The 20,901-nt window shown below is 38.5% G+C and overlaps 1 long non-coding RNA gene across 1 annotated transcript; it reads left to right on the top strand.

The window, feature by feature from the left end:
• The first annotated feature begins 397 nt into the window (after nucleotides 1–397).
• LOC131697525 (uncharacterized) lies at nucleotides 398–16,903 on the top strand. The gene is made up of 3 exons (XR_009307347.1): nucleotides 398–664; nucleotides 7,493–7,625; nucleotides 10,678–16,903. It is a non-coding gene; the product is annotated as an uncharacterized LOC131697525 (long non-coding RNA).
• Nucleotides 16,904–20,901: the final 3,998 nt, after the last annotated feature.

Here is a 20,901-nt window from a genome sequence, read left to right as displayed (position 1 = left end):
ACACAATGTGTTGTAATAAGCACAACACCTGTTTAATTCGTACCTGAATTGCAGATGGTCTGGCCGTGTTACTTCTTTACTTCCTATGTTCTATATTCTGTGATTCTAACAAATTAAATATACTTGTGAATACCATCCATTGCTAAATATATATATATATATATATATATATATATATATATATATATATATATATATATATATATATATATATATATATATATATATATATCTGTCAAGTATTTTATTTGATCAGATCTTTTAATATATATGATGTGGTTAGCAGTAGTTATTTAACTAAGATGGCCTTGCTTAATTTTTTCATTTGGAATTACTGCTAAGCTTTTTTTTAATTCTGTCCCTTTCGGCTTGCCATAGTTTTTTTACACAGGTCTCGTTTCCTGACTGGTAGCCGGGTAATTTAAAAGATGGTAGAAAATTATTTTGGAGAGTTCTTTGTTCTCAGCTAGTGCTCTCAGGACTTGCCGTTCTTTTGGAACCTTTGGCTAAGTTTATTTATTTCTTTATCTATTTCGTTAGTCTGGGTTTTAGTATGTCTATTGATTTTCAAGATGTAGTTTCCTTTGTTTAGGATTAGATATTCAGTCTTTTCATGGACATTATCTTTTACTCGGCTTTACTAACGTTTGTTTTTTCTTTAATAGTAAGTTTAATATTTTGTTTTGCTTTGATACTTTCGTGTTTGCTAGTCGTGTTCTTTTTTTTATATTTGTATTGGTTTTGGTTTGAACGCACTATTTTCAATTACTGGTGCGAGTTTTTTTTTTTTTTTCTCCTCTCAAGCATGGATTAAAAGGAACATTGCAGCTCTATTAGTGGGAGCAGTGTGGAGTAGTGGTTAGTGCTTTGGACTCTTGACCGGAGGGTTGTAGGTTCAATCCCAGGTGGGGGACACTGCTGCTGTACCCTTGAGCAAGGTACTTTACCTAGATTGCTCCAGTAAAAACACAACTGTATAAATGGGTAATTGTATGTAAAAATAATGTGATATCTTGTAACAATTGTAAGTCGCTCTGGATAAGGACGTCTGCTAAGAAATAAATAAATAATCTATTAAGAGGTTTCATCACAGTGGAGCTGAACAGTAGAATTGTGTGAGATCAATCCTTTTTTGGTTTTGTTTTTTTCTTTTTTCTGCTGCTATTGGATTAAAATTCTGAATGGCCATTTTTTGTTTTGTTTTGTTTTTTGGGACTTTTTTTTTTCTTGTTTGAGTTTTATGGATTTTTGGATTAAGACTGTTTGTTTGTTTTTAAACTTTATTTTTTTTTTCTGTGCTATCCCTTGAGTGGATTATATTATTGGGTCTCTAACCTGTAATTGTTAGTTTACTCTTATTGCTGGGTGAAGGGATATAAATCTCTAAAATCTATATAAGTGATTGTTCTTTTCTCGGTGGTGTTAATATCTAAAGGGTGCATATAATTGTTAAACTCTGCCAGTTTAGTCAGTATACTCCTGGATTGTGATATTATTGTCTTGATTAGTATATCCCTATACAAATAGTATTTTCTGAGTTACTTATATTTATATAGCTAACTCAGAAAAATATGAGTTACCTTTTTTGTAGTGGATTTTGTTTATCTTTTGTCAGGGGTTGCCAGACTTATTAATTACTATTTACATAAGACCTGAGGGTTAATTGTATATTGTTTCGCTATTGGCTGGATAAGTAATAAATCTTATATTTTGCTTCTATGTGTTACTTGCCCTGGATTCCCTTTTTTTGTGCTGTGGCTGATTTCTGACTGAGTTGTTTTATCTTTTTTGTAAAGAGATATTTTTAACTTCCGTTAATTCTTTGGAACAAAGTGTTTTAGCAATTCAGCTTAAGAAATCTGTTACAAGCTGTTGGGGGATAAGCCATGATAAACAGATTAATTGTTTTTAAAAACATAAATATTACACCTGGTATTCTTTCCCCTTTGACATATCATATTATATTACACGCGCTGCCACTGGTTGGTAAGTTCTAACTGTAGTTACTTTGTTTGAGATTTTAACTTAATGTGTTGAGATCTTCAGTACTTCCATTAAGCCAATTTTCATGTGCCAAGGAGAAGATTTCTTTTTTTTATTGGAGGTTACCAAATTGTATGCGAGCGAGCCAACAAGGTAGTTATAGTAAGGTTATACAGTGAGCATGTCCAGCTGTTATAATTTAAGAAAAAAAAACTACCTTCACCCATAAAATATGCAGTACACTGCCAGATCTCCCCACCACCTGGCCCCCTGACAGAGCCCAACAAAAGCACCTGAGGTTGATGATTTAGATAAGAGCAAGTAACATCCACAACTATAAATGATTTGAAACAATTTAAGTGTCTGTCTGATATGAATGGAGCAGGGTCTGGACTGAGCGGGTTTGAATTGTCAAAAGTCAGTCATCTCTTTGTTTAAAAATACTACGTCACAGTAGCTAAGGTACTGAATGTGTAAATACGCAAGTATTTCTAAAGCACATTTTCTCCTATGGGGTGGCACGGAGGCGTGGTGGGTAGCGTTGCTGCCTCACAGCTCCAGGGTCCTGGGTTCGATTCCGGCCTCAGGGGTCTGTGTGGGTTTTCTCCGGGTACTCCGGTTTCCTCCCACAATCCAAAAACATGGTGGATTGGCCTCTCTAAATTGTCCCTTAGTTGCCCTGCGATGGACTGGTGTGTAAGACTCAGCAGCACTATCTGTCCTGTCCCAATAGTGTATATTATTTGTGGCTATATTAGAATAGTTATTAATGTATGTATCATCTGGAAAGGGAGTACACAATGTTTTTGGCTATGCCACTGCCATAGCATTTTAGCCTCCCACACCTTTCACCTCTGGAAGCTGTGGATTTCAATCACACTTGCATTGTGGTATTTCTTTGTATCTCCACTAGGGGGCACTGCAAGGATTAGGAGTCGTGCGCCTCTGTAATTGAGTCATTCCAATGGGGGCTATGTTAGTGCTATGCGCTACAGACTGAGCAGCCGGTCCACAGGGGCGTATTTTGGGAAACAAATAGAGGTTGACCTACAATAGACAAGATAAATGGTTAGACTACCTTTTGAAATCTCAGCTAGATTGCATGGTGACTGGCTAAAAATAGAACAGAACTCAAACACCAAGTCTAAATAAAATGTAGGTGGAATCTACATTGACACCAGAAATCATTGTTCTTAATTGAATGATCTGTCTAGCTATTTAAGACAAGTCTTAGGTGTCCAGACCAGAATATAATAGGAGTCAAAGGAAACAAGCTCCTGATAATATCCCTTTGGTTAATATCACACCCCACTTAATATGACTGCATCAACTGTACTGTATTTCGACTCATTCTGAATACACTGGACTCATCACATCATCACCCAGCTAAATTAGTGGAGATCAGAAATGCGTGTTCAGTGGTTTTTTTCACCATCGCATATTAAAATGAAAAAGTCTCGGAAAACGAAAAGATTGAAACATAGCCATGAAGGATGAAATAATTGCGCTATCCGGGAAAGGAGAAATTTTCTTCATACCCATCAATGCTCTCAAAGACTCTTAATAACAGGAATGCAGTGTTAAGTGCCTCCCACAACACTCAAGTGGCTTCTACTAATAAAATAATGCAAACAGGAAAGTGCAGGGACTTGGAAGAGAACTTCAACTGGTTTAAATGTGCACCCGTGCGTTTGTTTTGTTAGGTTATTGATGGTGTGGTGTGACGTCACAGACCAGGAAGTAGGCAGACACAGACAGCACTGGGGTATGCATATGGTGCTTGAGCGTTTTTATAATAAACAGAACAAAGGTTTGAACAAAACAGCATGATGGCCAAAACAGGTCAAATAAAGCCACAAGTAGCGTGCTGGTGTAAACACAGCACGGGTAGCAATTGTTATTTTACGTTTTAATTCTCTGTAACTCGCTGCTCTCGTTCCACCTCTGAACAACACCGCGCTCAGCCACAGCTGCAGGTTTTACATGTGACCGTCTCCAAATTAGTAATGCATTAATTAATCTGGAGACGGTCACATTCTACACGAGTTTAGCATGGATGGGGGAATTTTAACCCTATCCATGCTGCAAAACTACAAAACCATGTGTTTTTACAAACTAAACAATACGTTTTAAATAAAAAGAAACCTGAATCAGCGGGTTATCTTGGTTAAATAAAACTTGAAATAAAAATAAATGAATAAAACATTGCTGTACACATGGAGGCTGGTCTGAATGGGGGGCTTTTTTTCTACAGAAGGTTAATGCTTTGTTGGAATTTACAGTCAATTTATTTGTTAATGTAAAATCATTTTATAGGGTGTTTTAAAATATTTTATTCCGGAGCTTGCCTTTCTTTTGACAAGGCAGCATAAATAAATATATGCAGTGAGTGAAGTCTGTTTGGGAGTAGGGAATACCAAATTGGGCCAGTTCAGGGTTTTCAACTCATCGCAATGCATTCTGGTACATTTTACCTGTCTCGGTTACCTTTCACAGCAGGACTACACTTCCCAAAATGCATTGGGGTGTGAGTTGAAAAGCTTGAACTGTCCCAAACTTTTCTAGTGTACATGGAGTCATATGGTAACGCTATCTGGAAGAAAACATCCCATCTTCAGCCCCGTCAATCTTTGCTTCTCTTAATTCATGCAAAATCTGGCACGGTGGCTGAGTGCATTATTTTCTTGAATGTAGTCACCGCCATCAGGGTACGTGTGCATCACTGCTGGTGTCATAATTTTCTTTTTTCCTTTCAAGAACTTTACTTACATTTTACCAATTAAGAAAATATACATTTTCAATAGTTTGTTTAAAAATACTGTACTAATATGAATTACATTCTGTATTTCTATGTTTGCATGTAAACGTTTAACATCTTTTGTTAAATAGACTTGCAATTAAAACAATGTATATGACATTTTTGGTACAGACTTGAGTATCATACGAAGTGTCAGTAACTGGAATATGTAGAATTTATGTTCCTGTAAAATCAACTTCAGTGAGTGACAGCTAAACGGTTATGCTAAGAGACTGTACTAAAGAACTCTGCTGTGCAAAAATGAGCACAGCATTAACAATATATTAAGGTACGTGCATAATTATTTCTGTTCAGTTTTCAAAATAGCCTAAAATTGCATGAAGATGAATGCAGTTTTCATTATTGTTTGTGCATGTTATAAACTGATGGTTCCGTGATTTCATGTTGAAGTTCAGTAAAAATTAATGTACCATAATGCATTCTGTTAATGGTAAAGTCATATTTTTATGTAAGGGCTGGGAATCACCAACCCACTTAAGTTTAAGTGTATACAATATGTCTAATAATAATAATAACATAAGAACTACCAATATATTGCTGATACTAAGATTTTATGAAGTGCTCTCTACACAAACGTTGGAGTCCAGTCTATCTTCTTCAACTTTGGTTTACGTGGATCTGTTTTTGCTGCCCTGCTAATGGCTGAAATCCACTTTGCCCTCCTGTCTGGCTCAGCAGACAAGAGGTCAAAGTTGTTCTCCTCTTCTGTTGGTGCACCCAACAGCACAACACACATCTGGCATTGTAAAATCGAAAGTTAAATGGCTGTGTTTAGTTAAGTTGTCTTTGCTCGTCAATGCTTTTTGACCACCAGTATGGCCACAGCATGCTGTGATGACATATTTATGCCCCCCCCCAAACTTTTTAATTGTTACACCCTGGCTGACCTAAGCCCTCCACCCCCCCTGGGAATTCCCGTCCACGGCAAGCAGTGGAATAGCCTAGACTGTAACCAACAACCTCCAGGCTATAGGGTACATCCTGTACATGCGGACTGCCTTTACCAGATACGTCACTGGGGAGCCCCCAAATGCAATACATCTTGAACAAAGAGGTACTATAAGTATGACATCAAGCATCACGCAATCAAAAATGATTTTCTCCCACAAATCCCCTCTCCCTGCACTCTTACTTCTCTATCATGATCCCCCTGTTTGTAATAAGGAAGAAACTCTCTAATTACTGGATATATTTTAAATCCTCTTTATTTCAGTGGCATATGCTTGGCACAGCAGGGCGTGTTTGTCACGAGAGGTTGAAGCAAATTCAAACAGTGCCAGAAAGACTTTTTCGTGCCCTGAAAATCCCTCACAATTAAATGAAGCAAGTAATTAAGTAGGAGAGGATGAATTGCTGTAATTAGATCTTGTGTAAGACTCCGGTCCCAGATCTCAAAACAGACCCTTTGCTGTAGACCCTGAACAATATGATGTGGATTAGCTTCCCCGGCGTTTCCTATTAATAAGACATTAGCTATGAAGTTTTCCTTATAGCTACAGCCAGCAACAATGCCATACTGGTAAGCTGAGAACACATTTTGTTACAACAGAGTTTCAATATCAATTGGTTGTCATTAGTAATGTTATATATAGAATAATAGATGGGCTTCAGTGAGTCAGTCAGGTCAAGTAGTTTATAAACTCACAGAAATCCGAGATGGAGTTAATTTCCTTGAATTGTGGGTGTTGTCGTGTGATTGAAAACAAGACATTTTGTGTTTGAAAGTGGTCTCGGGTGCACAGGAGTCAAATATGGGTCAAAGGTTAAGTATAATCTTCTAGATGAATATTATTATTATTATTATTATTTCTTAGACACCCTTATCCAGGGCGACTTACAATTGGTACAAGATATCGCATTATTTATTTATTTTTTACATACAATTACCCATTTATACAGTTGGGTTTTTACTGGAGCAATCTAGGTAAAGTACCTTGCTCAAGGGTACAGCAGCAGTGTCCCCAACCAGGGATTGAACCCACAACCCTCTGGTCAAGAGTCCAGAGCCCCTAACCACTATGCCTTTTTTTTCCGAATGACCGGATGCAAATATAGCCTTCATCCATGTATTATATAGTTATAAACTCACTGGATGGCTATATATTTTATAAAAAAGGTTTATTCCTTAGTTTAGGGGAGGCTAATTCTATTTATATGGATTCCATTATCTTGTTAACTTGCGATAACAGTGCAGTTGCCAAGCCAAATGATGGATGCGGTTGACTTTTATTAAAATTTAGGACCTTAAAATAAGAGCAAGTAAAATTCGTTACACACTAGAGGGTGACCCCCGCTCAATGCATTCATCACTAAAGGAATCCACTGGCGTGTTTTTTATAGTAAATAGTATTTCACTTCCACTGTTCTGCATTAATGTGTGCTTCCTCTGAAAGTCTGTCATTTCAGTGCCGGTGTCTGTCGATTGCTTCCTATGACAAGCTTGTTAGAGTATCTGTCACCCTTGTCTATTTTTCACAAGCCCTTCACAGCAGTCTTTTATTATTATTATTATTATTATTATTATTAAATTTTTTTTTTTTTTTTTTTTTTTTTTTTACTGATAACTTCAAACAGAATGATTTAAATGGTGAAAATATACTTAGTATGAAAACCAGTGTTACACAAGGTTAAAGAAAGTTCTCACTTTGATCGCCTGGTTTTGAGGAAGTCTGTCTCTGTTTCATTTCCCAGGTCATTGTGGTCAAAGCACATCCCTGGCTGCAATGGATGTCAGTCGTCGGGGGAAGCTGCTGGCTGGTTGATAACAGGAAAGAAGGTGTTGAAAGGGTGGAGACATTTTCAAGAACACCTGAAAGCTAGGCGGGTAAACGGATATCTTTAACCTATTGTAGTACTGTACCAGTAATCATAACAAATAACATGTTTCTTTCAAACTGCATTTTTTTTTTTTTTAGCAGACGCTTTTATCCAAAGAGTTACAGAGACTTGGGAGGTGAATTTAAAGAGAAAACAGAGAGAAAAATTATCGTTTAAAAAATGATTTAATACAACTGTAATATTTCATAACCATACCAAGTTACTGTTTTTAAGTTTAGTTCACATCTATTGGATAGCAAATACTAAACAAAGCCACAATTGGTTCAAATGTATTTTATTATCCAGCCAATCAATACTTTGCTCTGACAAAAGCAACCAATCCTGTACCTGCCAAATCATCCAATCACAGCCTGTCAGCTCGACTGGAGCTCAAGACGACATTTTTATAAATTATTACTCATCTGCAAAAATCTCCCCCGCCCCCCTCCATCCCCGAAACAAAATCCTGTCTACGCCACTGCAGAACGGTATGTAATTATTTGGTGGGTCATTTAAGTTTAGCAAATTAAGTCGATAGGATGTGCTTGATTTTTGTCTGACTTTCTCCTGTCTTAAAAACTTTGTTTAGAAAATATTTTATGCAAAGTATGTTAGTGACATGGTCTTGAAATGTAAATGCTATATTAATGTTGTATGCATGGCATTTTAAAACATATGCTGGCAGTGTGTAAGTTAAGTTTATTGGAATAAATGATGATGGGCTACTGTTTTCTGTTCTCTGTTGGCTAGTGAAAAAAATGTGTTTACCATCCAAATTGAGGTAAAACGTTAAGATATGGAAAGTGGTGTCAGTCAGAATACAATAAGATTCTACTGCTGCTGGGGGCTTAAGGGGACCCCAAGCCCTCTGCCTTTTTTCTGCTTCCCTATTTTTTTGGCCACCAGCTGCCACTGCTATCTATCTATCTATCTTTAAACAAGTGTCTCTGCATTAGTGGGAATTGTTCAGCAGTGGTATAATTATCAAAAAGCTTACTCTAGCAGCTGCAAAGAACAGGTTTGGCCGCACGCCCAAAGGATTCTTTTCTTCTTTACCCCTGTAGATCTTTAAATGTGTTCATTAATAGAACAGTGAAACTCTCCATATTCCAAAACAAAAGGAGTTTTATTGTTAAAAAAATCATCCGCTTGTTTAAACATGAAGTACCTTTTGGCCAGCTCCTCACTTCGTAAAGAAACTTTTTTTGCTCACAAATGATATTTGAATTTTTTATATATATATATATATATATATATATATATATATATATATAATGTATATGTGTAACAAACTGGTGGGGTACCCTGCGGGTTACTCCTTTGCTGCTTCCACCGACTGGCACAGACACGTAGAACTTTCAGGCAAGTAACTTTTATTTACAATATTCAGACACACCAACACTTTCCTTTTATAACTTATTGCCCTGTACGGGTCACTAACTGACTCACTTCTTCGCCCCTCTCTAACTATTTCAGACTACCGTGTCCTGCAGGCCGAGGCCTGTACTAGTCCTCCCAAGTGGGCCGAGTCCACGGAAAGGGGTCACTGTAGGCTCTCCCTGCGGTAGTAGCTTTGTATTCCAAGTAGTCAGACAGGCTCCCTCGGCTGGTATGTTTCTGCAACACGGGTAAGTATCCACAGACTCCCCCTTGCTGGAGTCTCTCTGCAACACAGGTAAGAATAAAGAAGACACCCTCTGCTGGAGTATGGAACGAGCCCCTCTGAAGAAGGGCTCCTGGAAGGTCACTCCCGTGACTCAACTCCAAAAGACGTACCCAACAGTGTTAATGAATAGTATCCAGACTGTGGGGAAAGGACCCCAGCAGCCAATGTCCTGGTAGATTCCAGAACACACACGAGTGTCCCAGAGTCCACGCCCAATGTCCACACATCTGTATATAATGTGGTTCCTGTATGTCTCACAATAAACTACGTCCTGCAAACCAGACTGTTGCCTCAGTCCACTTTTTTTGTTTCAACCCGCTGCTCCTCAAGCGCATGCATGCACAATTTCCCTTCGGGTCCCGGGTATTTTACACAGTCAAACAGACGGCAGCTGTGACGGTGCCCAACCGTCACGAAAGCTGCGGAACTGCTTCAGACTTACTACTATGGAGAATAGACGGCAGTTGTGACGGTGCCCAACCGTCACGGAAACTGCGACACTGCTTCAAACTTAATACTGTGGAGCGGCGTTTATCTACAAACGTTTCATAAAAATAAATTAAACTTGTCAAAACAAAAGACTACCTCACCAAGAGGAAAACGTTCACAGTTTACCAAAACAAAACTCTTATTCAAACAAAACGTTCACTTTACCTTACAATACTTTGTAACACACTCTTTACTTTCTGGGTTCTTTTCAGCAGGACGATCCGGCGGTGCTCCCCACAATCACCCCCTGCTGTCCTGCCCTACTTCCTTATATACCCCAGGAACCCCGCCCTATCCATTAGTGCTCAGGTTCCTGGGTGCTGTAGTTTTTCTAATGGCGCCGCCACTCTTTCTTACTAATATATATATATAATATATATATACATACAGCATATTAAATTCAAATATCATTTGAATTACATTTTCTACTCCCGCCCCCCCCCAATACTTTGTATATCCACAGTGTCGGCAGATTTATTGATCTAATCTCTGCTTTGCAAAAAAGTACAGTAAAATGTACTCAAGTGAATAACTGCATTGCAAGTGGGCAGCTAGATAAATCACTTTTATATAGCAAGCAAAATAAACCTCCAAATGCTGTCTATGTTAATGGATGCTTTGATTAAAGTGTTCATGTAAAGCAATTCTCACCAGTCGGAAAGTCATTAAAACATACTTTGCACATACTGTACATTACTGTAACGTATATTTCTGGAAATACAGCGATTCATAGACCCATCATTAAACAAAGTTCAGACACAGACCTTTGTGGGGTTATGGTTTATTTAAAGGGTCTTATCACAGAACGAGATTGTATTAATTAAATAAAACTTGTTGAACCTGGGTTGTAAGCAGAAATGCATACATTAACAGATGTTTAATTGTTTTTTTTTTTTTTGCATAGATCCAGACCTACCAACTCTCATACTGTCGACTGGAGACTCCTGACCGCAGTCCCTGAACTATTGCCCCTGGGGGAGAGAAGAAATTTCAGACCAGAATATCATTAGGTTCATGAATTTATTGGTTACGGTGTTAGATTTTCATTAGGGATTTTCAATAGGGATTTCCTGGTTAACAACCGGATATACCAACTTACACAAGCAGGGCTAGACTTCAAAAGGGACAAGGGACCCGCAACTGAGAAATAAAACAAGGCTTTTGAAAAATTCTCCCAATCAATCAAAGGGGAGGGTACGCTGGCGACGGTAATGCCTTATCAAAGGAATCTGTTGCTGGGGGAAGCAGGAATTTAATTGAATTTAAATGCATTCAGCACAAATTACTCCCTGGTTGCACGTGGCAGTCGGAATATATAGCTCTTGATTTACTGACGCTTTAAGCCTGAGTAAATTGGAAGGAAGTTTAATGTCTTCCCTTGTCGACTTGAGTAGCGCCTTACAGCTGGTTACTATGCACAACCTAATGAATAACAGCAATATCAATCTTGGATCTATATTCACCTTTCAAAAATATCTCATATCTCTCCAAAGACATTGACAGGATTAGGTCTGGTATACCACAAACACAATTATATTGATATTGTGTGTAATGAGCGTGGAATGTTTCCAATGATTTCCCTGATGTCTCTCTGTCTATAAGTATATTTATATCCCTGTATTAGAGGCCTAAACAGGAACTGATGTCAAAGACTACTGAAAATGAATTGTTCCAACTGGCTGTGTGTCCCTCATTGACCAGGAGTAGATCCTCTCATGCAAGGTTTCTATCAGATTTGGAAAACCATCCTTAGCAATGAAGGCTACTGGATTCCAATCTGTTCGAAATGGAGCAAAGTACTGTAATAAAGAAGACCCCATCATTTACATTTGTCGAGATTGAGTTTTACACCCCTATAAATCCCAGATTAAGTATTTAAAGCACTGTTACAGCATTGGTGCAATTGGATAAATCGTAATCTTTGGCATTAGGCAGTTTTCATAGTGGAACACAGACTGTTTCAACTGGATTAGAAAATTAAAATGGAATTAACTTTCCATGGATTCAATATGCAAGTGCAATGCAACATTAAATATAACCAGGGATTCTATTTTCCAATTCACCCGTCCGCAAAGCCTTGTAAAAACAAACAAACACACGAAAGCTGCAGTTGTATGTGAGTCGTAGGCTGTATTGTGATTTTTAATTGTAGAAGAGCTGAGATTTGGGGAGTTAGATAAATTATGTCAGTGGAGAACGATGTTAAAAAAAATCTTTGTTTGACAGGAGAGCAGTGGTGTCTGATAAACGATGTTGCTAACATGCCAATAGGGAAGCAGTTTAAGTAGGACGCAAAAAACAGTACTTTGATGGAAGTTGGAAAAACTGCCCACTATTTAAACTGTGGTCTGAAAAACTGATGTAGCCTGCAATGGAGAGGACACAGTAGGTTTTGATTGCCAGTGCATTAAACTTCAATACACTACACTTCCACAAGCTTTGAGATATTTGGTCTTTTGCAATGGTGATGCCAAGATAGTACAATGTTCAATGTGGTGCACCATTACAGAAACCAATTTTTGGGCAAAACAAGGACAAATATCTCCCCCATGCCAGTAATTCTGCATTTGTTGTTAAAGATTAATATTTGTGTACCACAGCACTGGAGATGGATTTCTCATTTAAATCCTTTTTATTTTTTGTTAATACTTTATTTTCATTCACCTGAAGCCTAATTGCCACACTGCTACAAGTTGTTGATGTAAGTACTTCCCTTATTCACTTCCTGTCTTGGTTATGTCACCTAAATGTACTAGCTTTTAGTCCTGTAAACCATTTAGCCTTGCTGAATATTCCAGCAACTGATGGTGAACTGGTGACCAGCTAAAATGGGGAACCACCACACACGTTTACTGGTTTCTTACTGTATAAAGCCCTAGCCCAGGCTTACAGCAATTATATTCATTTAGGAGTGTACAGTCACTGAAAGGGGACCAAAAATGTGTTCTTCTTGAACCAGTAAATCCACTCTTTAAACAGTCTCATGAATCAGCTTGACCATTTAAAATCAGCATGGCTACCAGCTCTGACCAGGTTAAATCAGTGCCTGACATTGCTGGAATAACAGGTCTATTGGCAATTGCTATTTAAGAATGCCAAAGAGCTTGGTAGCCAATACCTTGGTGGAAGTGATAATTACTGTATGCAACACCACCCCATGTATTATGTTGTCAGCTTTTGTGAGAGGATAGGACACCAACCTAAAGTAGCCAGTGGAGGACAGTAGCGTACTGTTCTAAAGGAACAACATTATATAATGCTCCATATCTCTTTTCCTAAGGCCTGGGGACATTTTCCTCTTACATTTCAAGACATGCCAAGTTGTTTGTAGAGGAGTGGGCTGTTTTGTATCGCTCAGAAGCTGTTAATGTACCATTATGTAACTAGGCAGTCACTTTCTTCTGTCCTCTTTCTCGGCTGGGGCGCTGGTTGTTCCATTCTAGTAGTCTTCATCCTATATTCTGCAGTTTTACCTTCCATTTCCTCTACTTTATCAGATCATTGGATCGTTTCATCTGAGATTGTCAGTGGTGGGAGTTATTTCTCTTTCAGAACACGTTTTTACTGTGTTTTATTTTACAGCCCATGAGAACTGATGATGGTTTTGAAGCAAATAAGAAGATAGAGAGCCTAATACAGGCTCCTTAAAAAAAAAAACAGTTAGGAAAAGCCCAAGGATTCTCCACTGTCTTTCCCCCCAGTGAGCACTAGTCCAAATTTAAAATATATTTTCACATTTCTACATACAGAAAGGTAAAACTCAGTCAAGTAGACAAACTTTTCAGCCAGTGCTTTCATCAGTACTGACAGTACACATTTCAGTCTTGTGATTAAACTAATTCACCCATTCTTCGAATCAAGTTGACTGCTAGGACACTGATATACAAGCCCACTTCCAATCTTTAATACCTCAGCATAAGGGAGAATTCATATTTCATTACAGAAGCTTTATTGGGATTAGAGAGTGGATTTCTGCTGCTTCCCCTCACCTTAACACTTCCCTGAATCAGGTTCTTAAAATCTGCATATGAGAATGGGACAGGGTAGCATCACTGGCAAGGCTGTTTCAGTCAGGGAGAGAGACTCAGACACAAGAAGCTGCAGTTAAGTGCTATTGCACACGTTTATTACAAACCAACAAACAAAAACACTAACACATAAACAGGCACACGGGCCAAAACAAAGGGGTCACACAAAACACTACTGTACATTTGTCCTACAGCGCAGCAACTGTTACAAGATATCACATTATTTTTACATACAATTACCCATTTATACGTTTTTTTTTTTTACTGGAGCAATCTAGGTAAAGTATCTTGCTCAAGGGTACAGCAGCAGTGTCCCCCACTGGGGACTGAACCCACGACCCTCCGGTCAAGAGTCCAGAGCCCTAACCACTACTCCCCACAAACCAAACCTTGCCAGTGTCTGCTTAAGCTTACTGTCTGCCTGGCCAGTAGGGTTCATTCCCCTGACTGTCTAATTCACCCTGCACACCACACAGTCATGTGTATAAAGGTGAGCCACCATGGGTCCAGGGATGCCAATTTGTATGGGCACAATAATATCTTTAGTCTGCATAGAGGATTTTCCAGAATTCTTCTTTCCTAACCTGGAACTCTGTGCTATCACTCCTTAGAATGCAATAACTCTTTTGAAAGTTCTTGGCACCAAGGACAATTGTTCTTGTCTGGAATGAATTATATTCTATTAACCCTGTCTGACATAGATTCACCATGAACTATAGACCATGACTCGCATAGCTGTCATTGTGATATCGATTTTGCCCTTAGTTTATGTGCTATTGTTTGTATTTTAACTTAATATAAATTGATGCTATAATTGAAACTATATACTGTTCCAATATGAAAAACTGCTGTAGTTAAAAGATCTAGGAGATTATATAGATTTTAGCTTATTGCCACCTTAACTTTCACATGCTTTAGTTTTGGGGTTAGAGAAAGACCACAACGCATGCCTGGGCATTAAAATAAAAATGAAACAATATGAAAATGTTACCGCAGTGTAGCATTCTTCCGCTAGCTTCATTGTAGCAGCCCTCAATATACATCTAATACATTCCCTCTGTTGTGCCACAGCACCTCCATTGAAGATTACTCTGTAAAGAGTCCTTTTCATGTTGCATTTCCATCTGCCACTGGGATTGACTTGAAAGCAGTTTCAAATCAGGCTTGTTCTTTTCCATCAGTAGAGGTCAAATCGATTTTAATTGGGACTAGTTAGGATGCAGGCTAGCAGAGCACCAATGCCAGAGATGTGTTATATTGGACTGTAGAAATAAAAAAATGTAGGTAGACCAAGCTATGAATATATTATACTGTCAGGGACTTATTGGAGGTCATTGAATTGATTTATAGATAGAAATTATATGAAAACATTGTACATGCAGATGATCTTTGCCCAGTTGCAGATTGGATTATACAGTAGACTGCAGATGGAACCTACACAGCTCCAGTTCGACTGGTATGAGATGAGATTATGTTTTACAAACATAAAGGTGGGATCTCGATTGCCTCTTGCAATTGAAAAAAAAGATGTGTTTGTTGCCTGCGAAAATATATGTATTTGTATAAAATAATTAAACATCCCTGTGTCATTCACGGTAGAGTTTCAATGTTGCTCTGACCGAATATAATGTCGTTCTGGGTTCTCTCACGGTGATGGAGAATTCAGATTTAATTACAGAAGCTTTATTGGGATTAGAGAGCGGATCTCTGCTGCTTCCCCTCACTTCAACACATCTCTCCCACAACCAAATGGGAATTTCTAATTATTGGCATCATTATAAAACCCTTAATGCTGAATCAAGTTCTTAAAATCCCCATCTGGGAGCATATCAGCAATGCGTAGAAAACTAGAATACATCATATTTGGTCTTAATAAGGAAAGAAAAATGCATTGCGAAAAAGTGTTTGCATAATATCAGGACTTTTTTGCTACATAATTTTTGTCACTGCTCACAGTCTGGAGAAACTCGTTAATTGCCTAAAATAGAAAGAGTGGTAAGATATGCGGTGAAGATAGAGTAATATGCCTGCATCTTTTAGGCAGAGTGGTTCTGAGCCAGCTGCATTTCAATGTGTTTGCCGTGCCTGTTTTTCTAAATATCTTGAATCGGATATAAATTCCATGTCCTGTTTGCTAACACGATGCTTGAACTCTTGTCATAGTACCCCAGCGCTCCAAAAGATTTCCTTAGAACTGAACAAAAAAAATAAATAAATCACTGTAAGTGATGAAGCTGAATGTTGTTATACCCATGCCAACATGTAATGAAATGTGGATTTAAAATTCTCCTGTAAAACGTGAAACTCTCTTCAGAATCTACAGTGTAAGACACAAAATTTGATATTTGAATGTATGTTTAAAACTATTAGGGTTCCCATATCTGCACTGAGGTTGACCTTTGTGTAGAGGGACATAGGAAGTGATTGAGAGAGAAACATGATACGTGTGTGATTCTAATAAGGAAAAGCAGCAGCTTCATCCCTTTAGCATACTTCCCCTGTAACATCTGCTCTTTTGAATAAAGCCACTGGAATCCAATCACATTGTGTGCATTCTATTCAAGCCCTTACATAGCAAATTGACAATATTCTGCCATCTGTAGCAAATGCGTTCTGGCTGCAGATTGTACTGTAAACAATATCACCTTACAGTGTTACAGAACACCCTGCAGTGTTTACAAGAAAAACTTATGACCTGTTCACTGTATTGCGGTGTTACATTTTTTAACATAATCCTGATTGTTTTGATTTGGGTTTTTTTTTGGCTCATTTAGGACAAGGAAAAAAATAAATAAATAAAAAATGTGTTATATCAAGATCACAAGAAAGAAATATCTTGGGATCTTGACATTCCAAACTGTTATGTTGAGATCACAAGCTAAATTATCTTGTGGTATTGAAATAATGTTCTTTAATTGCATGATCCTGAGATAATTTTTCTTTTGATCGCGACATGATACATTTAAAAAAAAAAAAAAAAAAAAAAGTCCATGTCTTCAGTGAACCATTGTATGGAGCAGTGTGTGGAGTAGTGGTTAGGGCTCTGGACTCTTGACCGGAGGGTTGTGGGTTCAATCCCCAGTGGGGGACACAGCTGCTGTACCCTTGAGCAAGGTACTTTACCTAGATTGCTTCCAATAAAAACCCAACTGTATAAATGGGTAATTGTATGTAAAAATAATGTGATATCTTGTAACAATTGTAAGTCGCCTTGGTTAAGGGTGTCTGCTAAGAAATAAAAGGTTTGCAGAAATAAATAACAACTTGTAAAGTAACATGTTTCTTTTTTACAGGGTGTTCTGTACAAACATTGTGGGAATGAAAAGAGACTACACTCATTCTACACTTTGAAATAGTACCTTGGGCTAACCTCCTCTACACTGTTAAGGATTTTATATATAGACTTCAATTAACACCCACTTCACTCCTGGTTTCTGAACAAAGAAGTTATTATTTTTTCTTGTCCTCATAGCTCACACTATTTCATCTTGGGGACAACTTGGCTGCCCGTCCCTGACCCTTTTAAAGTGATTTTAAAGACATCTCACACCTCAAAGCATCATTTTCAAGCACTATATTGTAAATTATCATGGTGAAAGGCCTCGTGCACACACAGCTTAAATGTGGTTGTGAGTTCACCTTTTGCTCTTAATATGGTTTAAGTACACACACAGTTCGGTTGCAAAAGGCAGTGACAACCGCACTATTTAATCCTGTTCAGAACAATTAGTTTGTTAATGTGCAGCAACTGTGTGTGTGTGTGTATTAAAACTGCACTAAAACAACTGCAGTAGGTGCTCAGTGGATTTCTGCACAAGTAATGCTGTCATAGTTTATCAGACCTTTCCATGTGATAATCATTGCTACCGACCGCGGACTCACTTGGTCCGAAGAAGACATCAAAAAATAAATAAATGTTTAGTCTGAGGAAGGAGTACAGGCTAAACTGGATGGCAACAAACGAAATTTGCTACTGTATTTAGCAGTGCAGAAAAAGCTAAACGGCTTCTCCACTGGCTTTGCAGAAAAGAGCATAGCTGTGCTTGACGAGCTTTCGATCGATTATGGACAGTACTTTCTTCCAAAAGCATAAACAAAATGAAACACTACACGACGGCATTGTGCATTGTCAAAGTTTTACCATTAATCAATATATTTACTTCAACAACCCAGCATCCCTGATACAACTTTACTGTGCTATACAATGGGGGAAAAATAAGTGTCAGCTATGGTAAATCAGTTATAAATAAACATGGTATAGCATTGTTAAAAGTGATGTATAATAACATCTAAAATAAGTCCGGGTTCAAGTTCTAAAAATGAAATTAGTCTGTTTACAAATGCATCATGCGATTTGACACGATTGGAAGCCTCTTCTTCAGAGACTTAATATCAGAAGCTCAAAACCTAAGAAGTACTGTTTTACAAAATAAATAACAATTTACAACCGCAAGCAAGTTCAGGTATTTGCTGGTCTGGAATGAGCTGAGTTTTAAAGAGAAGCAAGCACCCTGAAAGTCTCCTGAACCATCACGACCAGTTAAAAACCAGAAACCACCAGCTCTGACCAGCATACACCAGAGCAGGCCATTGATGGAAGTGTATCTGCAGTGGCTATTAAACCACAGCTGACCCAGTTGAAAAGTGCTTCTGAAGTTCTATAAGCCAGAAGGTCTATTACTAAAAAAAATGCAGTTTCTGTTATGCTGCAATCTGTGTGAAAAGCCTAACAGGCTCTGCCAGTTGCTTTTAATAGTGACATAGTTCTTGTCATCTGGTTATTACAGGATATGAATATGCATAATGAGGGACAATGAATGTGCAATCTTTAATTACAGATGTGTCTTTAAGGTACTGTAATATTTTCCAATTAACCAGAAGGAAATTGTGATTTTTTTTCTCCTGTGAAAATTGGTGTTCAGATGGTAGTGGTTTTAATATATATATATTTATAACTCCACAGGGGTTAGCTTGATCACTATTAAGCGTGTTAGAAGTTATGTAAGAACCGTAAAAAATGTTGGAAGAATATCAAATTACTTTTAATCAAACATAGTTGTAGGCACAAAAAAGGCAGATTGACAAGATGTAGCTCATTATTCAAGTCAAGTTTTACTCATTTGGTGGTTAGCATTTCTGCACTGTACATAATGAGGTTGGGCGTGAACTGGCGAACATGCACACTGTAAGCAAGCAAAATAACCTGACTCATCTCACAGGTCAGAATCCATTACTGCAGTGGATCACACAACACTGTCCGTTCCTCTCCTTTTTTTTTTTTTTTTTTTTTTTTTTTTTTTTTAATAATTTAGTTGTTGCCAATTAGTTTTTATTATTTTCTCCCCAATTTGAAATGCCCAATTATTTTTTAGGCGCTGACTCGGGAGGTGCAAAGATGAACACACGCTGTCCTCCGAAGCGCGTGCTGTCAGCTGCCCGCTTCTTTACACACTGCGAACTCACCGTGCAGCCGCCTCAGAGCTACAGCGTCGGAGGACAACACAGCTCTGGGCAGCTTACAGGCAAGCCCGCAGGCGCCCGGCCAGACTACAGGGGTCCCTGCTGCACGGTGAGCCGAGGACACCCTGGCCGACCTAATCCGCCTTCCTCCCGGGCAACGTTCGGCCAATTGAGCGCCGCCCCCTGGGAGCTCCCGTCCACGGTCGGCTATGGAATAGCCTGGACTCGAACCGGCGACGTCCAGGCTATAGAGCGCATCCTGCACTCTATCGAGTGCTTTTACTGGATGCGCCACTCTGGAGCCCCCCCGTTCCTCTCCTTTTAACCTCGCCGATCTATGTGATGTGAGTCGCGGCATCACTGTAACAGGACGGAGGCTATGCGCTACCTGGGGACCACACTGCAAGTGAGAGTCTTAACAATAAGGAGATAGCTCATCTATATGAACTTATAAACTTTGCAGTTCTGTGATTTTACATCGCTTTTAGAAACAAAGTGTTTCCAAATAAGTGCTAGTTCAAGCATGGCTTGCCAAGATAGGGGAGCAAGTCCAGGTGCGGATGCCACCTAGCCCCCCCTGCTTCCTGTTTCTCCTGCTACCCGAAGCTAGGGCTCCTTTCCAGCCAAGCCCTATTCGTTAGCGCAGTAATTAGTTCTTGTTAGGCCTCAGTGGTCTGTCAGCCTTAATCTGTTCCTTCATTTGTCTCTGCGGCTCCCCATCCGTTCCTGCCGCTCCTTTCCCATCTTGCAAGGAGGGTTTCTTGGCAGACTGGAGTGGTCTGCACTTTCCAATTTCATGGACTTCACTTAATGAAGGTCTGTTAGTAAAATGTCAAGTTGTGTTTTTCCAGACCTGTTTGAGAGTTTTTTTTTTCCATTCAGAACATTTTCCTTTGCCTTTGCACTGCTTTTAAAAGATGTATCTGAAGTGTTGCTTTCTCAGTTCCCAAGCAACATGGAATATAGAAGAAATGAAAACCTGGAGCATATTCACACCATGGATCCTATTAATATATTTCACCTTTTTTATTATTTAAATGGAACTTGATTGCCACTCAGACCTCCTGAAGTCATTGCACCACTTAGTCTGGGTTTTTCTAACCTTTGATATATTTTTAATGCAACCTTATTTTCTGCAGGACCTATTCATAGTTTAAGCCTTGTTAAAACTAGTAATTAGTCAATGTGTTTTTTCAGAGGGTTTCAACCTCTATCTGAGTTGTTTCTTACTAGCTATTTTTCTTACTGGTGGATAATTGCCAGTTTTGTTATGGCATATTTGTAATAGTATAGAAAGCGACTACACAGAAAATACGCGGTGCTGAGTTAAACAGACAATTAGAATATTTCATATCAGAACTACAGTTAATACTGTAAATGTTCAGTTCTCAGACATTAGCTTTTAAAAAAACAAAGCGTTGCTGTGTTCAATGTATGTATAATTACAAATAAAATACACCAAAATGGGCATATAATGTACCCTATACAGTGCTACATAAATACTAGTAACAAAAACCCCATCCATCTTTGTGTGAAACTTGCCTTTGTTGTAGAAATATAATATAGTCATAGTCACCCAGATGCCTCCCTTATATTCAGTCCATGCATCATTGATAAATAACTGAATTATAACCCAGTGA

The sequence above is a fragment of the Acipenser ruthenus genome, chromosome 15 (genome assembly GCF_902713425.1).
Source record: "Acipenser ruthenus chromosome 15, fAciRut3.2 maternal haplotype, whole genome shotgun sequence".
NCBI lineage: Eukaryota > Metazoa > Chordata > Actinopteri > Acipenseriformes > Acipenseridae > Acipenser > Acipenser ruthenus.
This window is presented reverse-complemented; position numbering and strand designations above follow the sequence as displayed.